At 40.2% G+C, this 14,147-nt stretch overlaps 1 protein-coding gene across 2 annotated transcripts in view; it reads left to right on the forward strand.

Annotated features, from left to right (window-relative positions):
* The window catches only part of gatad2b (GATA zinc finger domain containing 2B), a 40,411-nt gene that overhangs the window by 11,758 nt on the left and 14,506 nt on the right, over positions 1-14,147 (forward strand). The window lies entirely within an intron of this gene.

Consider the following 14,147-nt stretch of genomic DNA (forward strand, 5'->3'; position numbering starts at 1 on the left):
GTCGTGCGAGATGCAGATGGTCGTGAATGGTTTTTGTGCGCGTGCAGGATGGTCTTCCTCCTGTGGGTGTGTTGTGTGGCTTTGCAGGTAACGACTACCAATCTGCTTTGTCGCAGTCTCATCCTGGTTGCTTTACCCTCAGGTACTTGCTGAATCTGCAGAGGTGCATTAAGGTAACGCATCAAATGCATCATACGCTGGCAGCTCCAAAACACACTATTGACTCAACCCACATCCTGTTACCCATACGTCCCGTATGCATCAAGCCAACCAATTACAACCCTGTTGCCATGGGCGCCATGCGCCTAATTGGCCTCATTAGTGTCAGAAACTGGCCGTATGCAAATTTTGGTCATATTCCCAGCAGATCTCTTCTCTGAGTAATATACAGTAATAGTTAGCCATTGTGTAGGTCGCTGGTGAGGACAACGGTCCAATTAGCGAATTAACCATTAAGCTTAGATACTGTACTCGACTCAACCTCCCAGAAGTGTTTTTGAAATTCCTGTCAGTGTAGGAACGTGCCGTTTGGTGACGGTATGCTAATACGCCTGTCCTGAAATTCCCCCACTGCAACCTACTTTTGTGACATCACTGCACAGCTGACTTACAACATCTCAATTACGCTTGCATCACGTTGCAGCTGGATTGCGTGTGATGCGAGAAATGATTTATACTGATAAATATGTCAACAAGCTTTTTTTTTTTACTTGGATTTTCATTAGCATCTTATGAATACAATTGCTGTAGAGCTCTAGTGAGATTCCTTGAATATGATTTGAAATGGTAGTTTAACAAGGTCTTTATGCCAGGTGTTTTCAGTGCCAAGGATCCCAGAATTTTATGATCCCTTTGGAAGGGATCCCCTTCCTAAAATATATTGTAAATCAGATTGGTTTTAATTTATTTTTTACTTTTATTTATATTTTTTATTAATCGTTAATTTGCTTTAATTCATTGTACTAAAGCTAATCCTTTAAATATTATCTGGAAAATGTCTAAATTCATATTAAGATTACAGCAATTTTTTTTTTGTGAGGAAAATGGTCCAATTAAACACTAAGCTTAGATACTGTCCTTGGAAGAAATCTGTGTGTGTGTGTGTGTGTGTGTGTGTGTGTGTGTGTGTGTGTGTGTGTGTGTGTGTATACTTTTTTGCGCACTGTGGCAAGTGGTTTTTCAAAGTTGGTTTTTCCACTCAGCATTTTTACTGGCCACAATTTTGACATCGGTACCATGGGAAAAACTGCCATATAGATATTTTTAATATTATTTCATAATTTGGCAGCAGGTTTAACGCCTGACACATGGATCCATTATACTGTTACACATATACTGACTGTTTTCATTCTCAACTGTTTACTTTCACTTAAAACATAACTGACTGTGTTTACGTGAATTCTTCCCAAGTATTGCCTTGAATATTTTGTGTATTTGACTGTTTTAAGCGCGATAAGCAGCGAAAAATAACTCAATTTAGTACTGAGGCTGTAACACCAACAATCTGATATGAATGTAGATTGTATTCTCATTTTAAGATTATTTTCCTAGTGACTTTAATAGTAATTCCTTTTTGTCAGATTAATGATGAGTGAAATGCTTTGCCAGTCTTTTACTAAAAGTAGTCTTTATCAACAGAATCATCATTGTACAACTGTGAAGATGTTTTGATTGAGCATTGATGCCTAACATTATATCTCTGGGACACATCGTCATCGGTTATGATTTTTAGAGATGCACTGATACTAATCTCAAATGCTCATTGGTACTTGTATCAGTCCATAGCATACTGCCCTCTAAGTTCTTATCACTTTATTGCTGTGCTGTACTTTAATTTCCCTAAGCTTCAGTTCTAATAATAATTAATGTTGATATTACAGTCTATCAGATTTGCCGCATGTGGAATTGCAGAGCCTGAAAACTGCACCCATCCAGCTATAAGAAACGGAGCATGCATCAACTAGTCCAAAATATTAGCATCTGTAGCATTTTTGATCGGATCATGGTAACCTGTGTATATCACACTCTGTTGTTGTTACAATCACCACCAGTCAACATTTGGAAATCTGCAAAGTTTAAGGTAGCTATACTCCTTTTGTTGATCTGGTTCACTTATGTGCTTCAAATACACTTTATTTGAGCGTTTGCGTGATTAAATAGATAATTTAACACATTTTTAAATGGTCTTCCCTGAGGATGGTCGTTTGACCGAAAGCTTGGCTATTAAATTTGCTGAAAGGATTCAAGTGTGCAGACAGTTTTATTTATTTTTTGAGATCTTCTAAATGGTCTTCCCCAACATTCTCCCCATCTACTATTGGTCAGAGAGTCCGATAGTCCTGTCCCAAAGTCTGCCTTTGGCTAAGCCAATGTTGTTGTGTTGTGGTGGTCAGGATGCTCCAACAAACAGAGCTTTGTTTTGATAGTGACAAAAGAGGAACATCTGGGCTGGACATGAGCACATGATCAGTTTTGTCCAGAAGTACCTAAAAAAAAATCACGTTAGTCCCTCTTAAACCCGGCCTAGCTTTCAGTAAAGTCAAAAAAGCTTCTCTAATCTAAGGCCGTGTTCTGTGAAGTCATTTGATTCATGTTCTTGAGGGCTTTAGGGAGCTGCTCTGTTGACATCTTTCTCACATTTAAGCCCAAGTGTTCTGCCAGTCCATATTGATCAGAGGGCCTACTCACTCGGAAGTCTAATTTGAAAGGTGACAAGTAACTGTTGTGAGCTAGTTAGACCCTAAAGCATCTCCATGGTCCAGAGTGCATGTTTTGTGGTCTGGTGTGCTGTGTTTGTTCATTTTCATCTTTTTCACATTTCTCACCACCTTGTTCAGCTGTTTTTATTCTGTTGAACTTATTCTCGGATCCTCAGGTGGTGGATACCGGTGCAAGGAGCAGCGAGAGTGACAGCAGAATGAGAGAAATCGGGCAGGTCTTGACCAAACAGGTGCTGTCACCTGCTTTTGCGTGTCCTCTGGAGTCATGGTTGCAGAAATGGCTGCGGCATGAGATCATGAGGCCCGGGTCTGCTGCTCAAGTCATATTTCTGCTTTACGTGCCCTGGGGGAGGTCACACTCTCGCTGGTGCTTTGTCGCTTGTGAAAGCAAGTTCACGGAGTGGCAGCCAGCTGCTGAGGAGCTGAAGATAAACCTCCTAATGGCAAATGGAGGGTCGTCACCTTGTTGACATTTCGGTCTGCAACATGCCAGAAGGGCCTGGGTGTACGGCAGTTATAAAATTGGGAATCCACACTGTCCAAATTTAAGTTTGGTGTATATATACTACATGATTGTGCTCAGGTTTTTGCCCCGATTTGCAGTCTGAATGCGCTGATGCTGGTTGCCGAAAGTCAGAGCCAGTCTGCAGGTTTTGGGCATCGCAGTTGACCCGTTTCTGCTCGAGTTTGTGTTTGGAACGATGTTGAAGTCTGGGTGTGTGTGATCGTCAGTGGTTTAGTATATGATGCTCAGGGGCCGGTTGAATAAACTGCTAAATAGTGTTGTCAAAAGTACCGACTTCGGTACCAAGTCGGTATCGAAATTGAAAAAATGTGACGCTTTGAGCGCTGTTGAGCGGAATCATAAACACCTCTGATTGGCCATTGTGTTCATGAGCTCATCGGATATGTCTGTCATTGTCTACAATGATCAACGCACGGGAGTGTTTGAGAGCACACGGAAGTGTTTGAAATTATTTTGAAAGCAGAGTGTTTGAAAGGACAAGCAGGTGTATATCAGTGCCAGCGGACCGATCCGCTGATAGACGCCTGCTTTCAAACGCTCCTGTGTGTATCTTGTTACCGAATCGGAACTTTTGACAACACTACTGCTAAAGTCCCTGATATACTCACAGCAAAGTTCTTTTTCCTTCTTCGCTTAAGGGTAAAACGAAGTTCGAAAAAAGTGACCGATGATATAGCCTACTGTTATCTGACGCCGCCCACACTTCTGAGAGCAGCGTTTAGATGAATATGTAAATATGTACTGCGTGCTTTCCTCTCAATAAAAAAAAAAAAAATTTTTTATAAAGCATGAGAAAAGCATCTGATCATAGCAATGTGAATGTTTGCACGAACTCTACAGCACTCCAGTAAAGTCACGTCATGTTTATTTACATATCAATTTATACAAAAGATAGCTTAAAATCAAGCAGTTTTACCATATTAAACATTGTCACTCTCGTTTCATCAGAAGTGCTACTTCATTTTCTACTATAAAACACGTCCAGTGTGTTCTCTCGGACGCCTGACCTCGACCGAGTGAACGGGCCAAATGAACCGGAAAAGATTTTGACGTGAAAGAAGGCGGAGCCTCAGCGCACCCCTACCTATTACGTAATCGTCACGGACCAATGGTAGTACAGAGGTGTTTAGCAGGTGTTTCGAACTCCAAACGAACTTCTTTTTGGCCTGATTTTGTTCAAAATGATGTCACATCAGTTCGTTCTCTGATTTCGTTTGAAGTATATCGGACCCTTAAGACTAGTCTTACAAGTTAGACATCAAATTTAAGACGTTCTTTAAGACCATAACGATTTTAAGTAGTTTACATAAAAACTTGTTTAACTGGTCTAATTTGATCCCAAAAAGTATTATCCCTTGACCAATCACTGGTTACTAGTACTTAAGACACATAATAGCTATGTTTATGCAACTGGCCCCAGTTTTTCTCAGCAAACGATTAATAAAGTCGCTAAGTGTATGACGCCTAGAGTTTTAAAATCTGTTCAGATTTTAAGTCATATAGTGTGTAATCCAGCCTTTAGTCGTATAAAGTTGTTTGTAGTTATTTGACACTTTGCAGGCTTGGCAGCAAACAAGGCCAAGTCGTCCATCATTTCCCATCATGGTTATCAGTGTATGAGTTATAGTAGATTAAAGGTGCCAGATTTTTGTTATTCTCATATCCCTTGCCTTTAATTTACAGCATTATATTTTCCGAGCACATTAGCTTAAATATTTAAGTCGGCTTTTGTTATGGTTGTATTTTTCGTTGGACGTCTACACTCTCTATCTGTTGCTGTGGAAAGTAAGGAGAATGTTTATTCACTTTATGAAATGTTTATCCAGGGCCGAGAGTTCTGACATGATAAATGTCAAATCTGAACCCTTCTTCACAAATAATATAAACAACAAAAAATATATTTTCATCCTCCTCTACACCGAAGTCAACAGAAGTCTGCTTAAAGAGGCAGTACACCTAAAAAAATTTGTTAGCTCATCCTTTACTCACCATCATGTTGTTCCACACCTGTATAACTTCTGTGAAACACAAAACTTGGAAAAAATATTCAAATTTTTACAGTAAATGTTATTGGGGTCCAGTGGGGTTTTGCAATCCAGTGACTTTCATTTTATGGACAAAACCTTCTTCAAAATATGAAGAGTTCAGCTGCAAAAGCCTCTTAAGTGCTATCTGAAATTTTCTTTTGAATGATCATTTTTATCAAGCTCGTATATTTAAGTTCAATAATTTCACTTAAATGGCAATGCAAATTGCATATTGATTGTCATTTATACGAAATATATAAGCTTTATAAAAATGATCATTCTAGAAGAAAATTTCAGATGGCACTTAGAGGCTTTTGCATCTGAACTCTTCATATCATCTTTTGACTGAGAAAGTCAGTCAGTCATACAGGTTTGGTGCATCTTTTATTTACTCTCCTTCATTTTTGGGTTAACTTTCCCTTCCCTATGTATCCATAAAGTACATTCATGTTTCACCTCTTGCAGACACATAAAAATCAATTAACTCCTGCCAAAAAGCCACCCAAGTGCTTCCCTGACAAAAGCGGACAACGTTATCATGAAGTTTGCATCCAGACATGAGCCATTGCCGCCATTTCCCAAGTGTTCATGGCGCTCACCCTGTATGACCCTATGCCAAGCCCGTTCGCTCCAGCTTTAACTAGGTTACTGCGTCAATGCCTGCCCTTCACTATAAATCACTCTCCTTACATTTAAACCCCAAAGAACTGCGATTCCATCCAAACGGATATTTCCGAGAACGGAACGAGCGTCCTGCCCGGCACATCTTGTTTTGTTTTTTTTATTCATCTGGGTGGGCATGCACACCTTTAGTGAAAGCAGCCATTTTGAGGTCTCCGTGCTCGGCATCAGATGCTGCAAACAGTAAAGGCTTAATCTAGCCAATTGAGCGGGTGGGTGATCAGAGGGGCTGCATGCGAACAGGCAGATTTGGGAGATGAGCCAGGCTCTGAGGGTGGGGGATGGGAGTGGGGAGCGAAGATGGGTGCAAACCCCTGGTCTTCCACGATAAGTACTGCGCCTTAGGATGAAACTTGGGAAATTAAGAGAATGCATCGCTACTCTTGCGTGAAGGAATCTGAGCATTCAGATATCAACCTGGTCCTGGGGGAGTGCTAGTGTGCTGTTTAAGACAAGGCACCTTGTACCTCTGTGGGTGAGGGATGCGATGCCACCAGCGCTTTGGTTTGGGAGGTGGGGCAGCGGGTTACGTCAGCCAAATGAATTGTCATGATGCAGATCATGCGTGAAATGAGCTGCGGATTCCATCGTGCACTTGCAACCGGCCATATTACTACCATCACTTCTTTTAGCTGGCGATTTTTAACGCACTTTCTGAATCAGTTCTCTTATGTAGGGGGGCAAGGGTCTCTTTGCGTGTGTGTGTTTGCATGTGTACCGGTTCAGGGGGTGATGGTGTTTGCAGTGTGGGGCAGAAGGAGGAGGACATTTTTGTGCTTGCAGTGATCTGATCGACAGGCAGCAGTGGCGTGTGCATAAAGAAAATGGTGTGCCGGTGGGGGATGGGCAGAGGGGAATTAAGGGTTGGCATTATGACAGGGTAGCGTGTCAGGAGAGTGCTGCTGCTGTCTTGTTTTTTTCTTCCATTTCATTTTTTCGTCTCAATCGCGTCCTCTTCATCCTCCGTCCTCCCTAACCCTCCGACTCTGCCCCCCATCTGAACCGACGAAGATCTTGTGCACTGTGTACATTACAATCTATTTACAACAAAAAGAGAGAAAGAACCGAAAAGTAGTTTGTGGTCGTCCGTACCTTTAAGGGGCCCCCAGAAAAGTGAGCGTGTGTGTTTATTTTTACAACGCAGGGAGGAAAAAAAAGAAATACTTTTTTTGGAAAGGGGGGGGGAGGGGGGTGAAGAGTGAGAAGGGAGGGGTCAGTTTTTGCTGTGCTTTGTGGTGTGTGGCACAGCTGTATTAGAATGGTGGGTCTGAAGGGCACAAAGTGCGTCTTGTGTCGGAATGGGCCGTGAAACCACACACACACACACAAATTGTTCCTCGTTTTCAGGCCCGCTCCCTACCTAGCCAGGAACTCCCGAGCAAGTAACTATCCAGGGACCGTTTGTAAAGGATCAGTGGGATTGTACAGCGGGACAAAAGGTTGATTTAAATAAAATGGAGATTTGAAAGTTGTGGTTTAGGGTGTTGCGAGGGTCGTTGGGCGAGATCGCCGGATAATCTAATTCGGAGTGGAGCTTCTCCGTGTCTCTGTGTACTCGCACACCATTTCGCTCTCTGTCTTTTTCTTTTTCTCGCTCTCTTTCTTTTCATCTCCGAGCTGCTGCTGCTGCGTTGGCTGGCGTAGTGCCCAAAGCAGTGAGTCTGTCGTGGAGTGCGCGTGTGCAGGTTTCTGGGGAGGAGGAGGGGGAGGAGGAGGAGGGTGGCTGGGGTGTGTGTGCGTCGATATGCAAAAAGGGGGGTGGATAAAGGAGGAGTGGGCAGAGTAAAGAGAGTCTGGTTTTTGTAGCAGCTGACTGAAACAGTCATTATATTATGTAAAGGGGGGGGGGGGGGTCATGCTGACGTGCACTGCACGGACCTTCTGATTGGCTGGCTGGTGCTATTGTTGGTTATGTATATGCTTGTGCGTTTATTGCTCACGCACTCCCTCGCTCTTCCGTTCTACTGTCTCAGTCACTTGCATTTTTTTTCTTCTCGCTCTTTACCCTCTTTCCCCCCTTTTTTCCCTCTCACGCACTCATTCGTGCAAAGTGGGTGGCTTGTTGTGAAGGTACGACATTATATATCAGGGTTTTATGTGCTCGCTTCTCAATGTCTCTAAGGCCTCCACTCAAAACTGTAGCCTAGCACTTTTTTAAGAGCGATAACCGTTTGTATTTGTGTGTTCATAAAGCCAATGTCAAGAATTAGGATTTGCGATCATGCAAGAAGAATAATGAGAGCGAATGATGACACGTAAAATAATGGGATGATGGAGAGATGATGAAGTCATCAAGGGACCAATTACAGCTCAATTTAATTTGTAATTGGGGATGTCCCTACAATAAGGCATTTTAAGACCGGTCGCTTGTGGGTCTCGGGAGCTTAATTGGGTTTAGGAATAACTACAGTACTGTGTGTTTCATATAATCTACAGCTGAACGTGACTGTTCGGTCACTTGTGCGCAGCTTTAGCGTTTGGTGCTGAGGTTTGTGAGGCAACACCTGTAATTTGTCAGTCAGGGATGTCAAACTTATTTCAGGTTGAGAGGTGTGTGTGTGTCCCTGGTTTACCCTTTGTTCTTCTGATGTCCAAATACCAGTAATTTTTGACACTGGTCCCCAATGACTTCTAAATCATATTAAATTATTATTATTTTTATGTATTTTTTAAATGTAAAAATGCAGTGATGGTTAGGGTTAGGCGATAGAAAATGTCCTTTAGCTCAGTAAAACCATTATGCCTATGGAATATCCTCATAAGGAATATCAGTGTGTGTTTGGGGTCAGTAGTGTTTTTTAATTTTTTTTTAAAAGAAATTGCATTAAATTAAACAAAAGTGAGCGTAAATACATTTATATAGCTGCAAAAGATTTTTATTCTGCCCAAGTGTGCTCTATTCATAAAAGAAAAAAAAAATTGATGAAATCCTGAAAAAATGTATCACAGTTTTCAGCATATTAGAATGATTTCTGAAGGACCATGTGACACTCATGACTGGAGAAAAGTTATTTGAGATCGTAGTAAATATAGCCTTGGTGAGCATAAGAGATAGCTATAAAAAAAACATTCTCACCAACCCCAAACATTTGAACGTTTTATTTTTGATAATGACCATCTGCATGTTATCCCTTACATTTAAAAACTAATCATAGATTGGAGACTTGGAAAACATGGTAAAATTCAGTTTTTACCCTTGTACCTCTCAATGGTGTGATATATTGCTCTAAGTGACATTTCAGAGTGGATAAATGAACTGGTTTAGCTTGGGACAGTTGTGAGATTCGTCTGGAAAAAAAAACAGTTATCTGTCTTGCTGTAGTTAAAAAATATTATGAATATTGTGAATATATTAAACCAACATGCAAATGTTGTATTTAGCTTATACTACAAGGCTGTTGAATGCTTAAATCTGATTGGTTGATGAACGTTCTAAGGTTTCTATTATTTCTACACGGCTAAAGTAGATCCAGGCAAGTCTTGACCGCATTACATGTCCATATCACTTCGCCAAATGATTTCAGTTATTTCAAAGGTCCTTACATCAGCAAAAGAACCAAAACCCTCAACGACACTGACCAAGCAATTAAATAAAGTAACCAATAGGATAAAAACGACAAATTATTTCCATTGTCAATTGGTCACTTATAGAACTGGATGGGTAGTATTTCCATTGTCAATTGGTCACTTATAGGAATGGATGGGTAGTAAGACTGATCTTTCCAGGAGCTGGATGTTAACTAATAATAATTAGAGCCAAACAAAAGCATTTAGGTGATGTAAATGCTGATTTGTGTTTGTATCAGGGCCTGTGTGACACTCACGTCACAAAGAGCATCATTTGTCAAGCCGCAGATGAGAACCTCTCCTTCTCTGTGTGTGTATGTGGTCTATAAGTGCGGCAGGGTGGCACCATGCTGCTTTTCTCCTGACCGATGTGTGTGTCTCTATGCACCTTTGATCCCAGCCTCGATCCGGCACATCATATTAAACACACTCCCTTGCTTGCAGATGCTCTGAAATCAAAGTTAAGGAGTCCTGGGGAAAATGTTTGAATTCTGTATGACCTCAAACAGAGCGGGGTGGTCAGAGATGAACTATGAGCATTCACAATGTGCTTTCTTCCAGAAGTGAAGAGATTCTGTTTTTATTTTGTCTGCTTCACACTATAAAACAATGTTGACTTGGCCTATGTGCACGCTGTATCCTTTCATTCATAAACGTCAAATTAAAGGTCTATATGTTGCTGCCCTTACATACTTTAGCAATACGAGTATGACATATACAGATATCCAGATTCAATACTGATTCATAAGCTCTCAATTAGATTTTAAATTTGATTTTATTTGATTCTGACTTATAGGCTTATAGACTTTTGATTTGATTCTGATTCTCAAGTTCTCAATTCGATTTTAATTTATTTACAAGCTGTCGTTATTAATTTCCTTTTTTTTTCTTTTCAAGTTCAATTTGATTCTTATTTACAAGCTCTCGATTTCATTAGATTCCAATTTTGTCTCGATTCAAATTCCTAAGCCATGATTTGATTCTGATTCCCAAATTAGATTAAGAATTCAGTTTGATTCATTCACAAGCTCTTGATTAAATTAGTTTTCATTTAATTCCAGGTCATTTGGGTAGAGTCAGTCATTATGTCTGTCTTGTGTTTAGAAGAAATTGCTTTAAATTTTACGGGGCGGTGTTTAATAGTTTAATAGTGATAATCTATTTTTTTTTACTTTTAATGAAGAGAACTGGTTCATAAGATTAATTTGTTTCAGGAATCTGATTCACACTGTGTTTTTCATTTACTATAAAGAAGCGACTCAGAGTAATGTATTTGTACAGCGATGCTCAAAATAAATGTGCAGCTGAAAATAGGCATAGAGTATCAGTTTTTTTGTTTGTTTTTTTTTTACTTCAGGGTCGTTAAAATTAAAAGTTTTATTTTTTTATTTTTACCCAGCCCCATTCAACTGCAAATGTACATGTTTATTAGGACTGCTCGAACACCACCAGTTCTCTTTCATATTTTTAATAACTCTTTTTAATATCAAGTACGTCCCATTTTGTGAAAGTCTCGTTACATGATTTTGCTGCTTTGCACGTTAAGTTTGGGCGTTTATGCTGGAAAGGGATGGAATGTGGCACAATGATCGTTTTATCTCGATTATCGTATTTTCACAATCGTTGGAAGCCAAAATCGAAACTCAATTTTGATTAATCGCACAGCCCTAATGTATGTCGTTCTTTATGTAAAGTTGTACTCACTTATTAATATACAGGGTCCAAAGAATTAATACTCGACGAGCGGCAGCACCTGATAATGTTCTACCTTTAGACTGGAGCTACGAGCAGAATACAAATGTATCAGACAGATAAAGAGGTTCCAGCACAAACAATAGCCTGCATAGAGTCCTGCACATTCACTGTCCAGACACTCCCCGTGTGTGTGTGTGTGTGTGTGTGTGTGTGTGTGTGTGTGTGTGTGTGTGTGTGTGTGTGTGTGTGTGTGTGTGTGTGTGTGTGTGTGTGCGTGTGTGTGCGTGTGTGGGAGGGGGGAGAGCCTCTCTCTGCCCTCTGGCCATGAAGGGTCCGCCCAAGCGTGCCTAACTAATAAAGACGAGCAAACACACACATGATCATTTAGATCTGCAGTGCGTGACACATGTCCAGAGCGCGACAGAGCCTTATGTGTACACACAATCAAATCTGCACTTGAGCATGCATGACCCCGCGGTGCATGCGTGCGCGTCGCATGGGAGCGTACACACTCTCACACACACACGCAAAGTGATTCAGTCACGTCATAGACTGGCTGTTGGGCTCCCGTGTGGTGTGTTGTGCTTTTGTCCGGAGGGGAGAACAGGAAGTTAATGGCTGACTGTAAGAATGCAGCAGTAGAGATTGGCTCATCTTGTGCTTCAGTAAACGAGTGTCAATGCTGATTTACACGGTTTATTGGGTTAATCCTTCGTTACACATATTATACTATTTTATATAGGATATAATTTTGGAGTTTTACCTGTATACTTAAGAATTTCTGGTCCTGATCTGTCTCATCATACCAGAAATTACGCTTTTGGAGACAACGAGGATGTCTCCCAGGCTTTACTGTCTCTTTAGCAAGACTGTGCATTTTATCAATCTACTGCACCACAGTTTTCTCTCTTGGTCTCACAAAACAGACTCGCTGTCTTATCCGACAACAGAGCTGTTGCGTAGCGGTTAGCGTAGTTCAGTTTAGGTAATTGGGAAATTTAAAATCTGTATTCTGTTAATGTTCTCAGGTCCTAAATTAAACCAGTTGTAGTAAAGCTCTTCGGTAACCAGCCACCTCTTGTTATTCCTGCCGAACAAATTTCACCTTTTGCTAGTCTAGCATCATTTTTGGTTACTGTGAAGTGCATCCACACTGCTGACATGTTTACCTGTTGTAGCTTATCCACGTTCTGTGAATTAAAAATAGTTTCTGAAACCACTGCAAGTTTTAAAGGGTTAGTTCACCCAAAAATGAAAATTCTGTCATTCGTCATGTCGTTCCAAACCCGTAAGACATTGAGACATTGTTGACTACGCAACTTCAAAAAGTCCATAAAGAGATCATAAAACTAATCCATTTGAATTAAGCAGTTTAGTCCAAATTTTCTAAAGAGACTTAGTCGCTTTATATGATGAACAGATTAAATTTAGGCTCAGGTATAGTAAAAGGTCTGCAAAGTTTTAAAGATCAAAGTGCATGACAAATAAAGTTATTGTCTCCTTAAAGAAAGAATTGATTTCGAACTGCCGAAATGAGCAATTCCAGTCTCGCTTCCCGTTACAAACCTGTGTAACAATGAGTTAGCAATCGTTTTAGAGAGACTGAACCTTCAAACTAACCTTTTTCAGACTCTGGGAAATGAGGTGATGTGTAATGTATATTGTGAGAAAATTAAAGTGTTTTTGACCTTGGATGCATGTAAACATATTGTAGGAGACCTCCAAAACAAAATTAGGAACCTTTAAAATAGCATAATGGGGGCACTTAAAATTATTTTAAAAATGTATAAAATGGAAACAGAACTCTCCTTCATCAGAGAAAAAGTCTCTAATTATAGTTCTTGGGTAAGGCTTGAATCTTCCGTCACAGTAATTTGGTGCCAGAAATACGATCCCACAAGTGGGGAAGGTCGGTCCCCTCTCAGTGACCGCTTTGTGACGTTGTCAGCAGGAGTTTTGGAAAGCTCCGCTCAGCTGCGAGTCTGAACTCAGATATTACTCCTAAAGTGAGGTAGGGAGACCCTCTCTACTAGCAGCCCAAGCAAATTTCCTCAGTCAAACCATGAAAGTTACACTGATTTGTATGTAATGATCATGTAATTTATCAATTAAGCCTGGAGAGGCCTTGGTTCTCAAGCACTGTAGTCCACAGCCTCAGCACGAGACTAATGGCTCTGTAAAGTCTGTGGGCGTGTTGAGGAGTCATAGTCGATCTCTCTCACTTTCTCTCTTGCTCTCAGCTCTTTCACTGTTAAAGAATAATTAAGTGATTTGCATTGGTCTTTAGCAGGGGAATTTGTACATACAGATTAGATCAGGGCTGTCACGATACCAAAATTTCAGTAACCGTCCGTTAGCATAACCAGTAACAGATCTTGATACGGCTGCGAGAATGAATATATGCTTGAACCAAATACATTCCTTTTTATTTAAAAGGTAACTTGTTAATATTTATATTTCTTGGTAAATAGTGCCTCAAGTTATTTAAAATTCAATTATTTTATCAACTAGGGATGCCCCAACTAAGGAATTTTCGACTTGTAGTTGTTCATTTAAGCCATTAGTTGACTTATTGCACCTTTATATTATTTATATACTAGGAAGAATATTAAAAACATAATGAACTTTATATATATATATAAAGTATAAAGTGGGGAAGGTATATATATATATATATGATAGATAGATGGATGGATGGATGCAGGTATAGAGATATAGAGATAATATATAACCTATTCCAGCACTCAAGGTCACGCATAAAGCTTGCAGCAAAGCAATGTCAAAAAAGTAATGATTGTGAATGTGTTGGAAAAAATAACAAGGAGACATATTTATTATTTATTATGAAGAATCAAGAATGAAGTTGACGATGCTGACTCGTGACTCACCTTCTCTACAGTTTAGTAGACCCAAATTTAGAGAGAAATGTAT

This window comes from Scardinius erythrophthalmus (assembly GCF_964197995.2).
Source record: "Scardinius erythrophthalmus genome assembly, chromosome: 10".
Lineage (NCBI taxonomy): Eukaryota > Metazoa > Chordata > Actinopteri > Cypriniformes > Leuciscidae > Scardinius > Scardinius erythrophthalmus.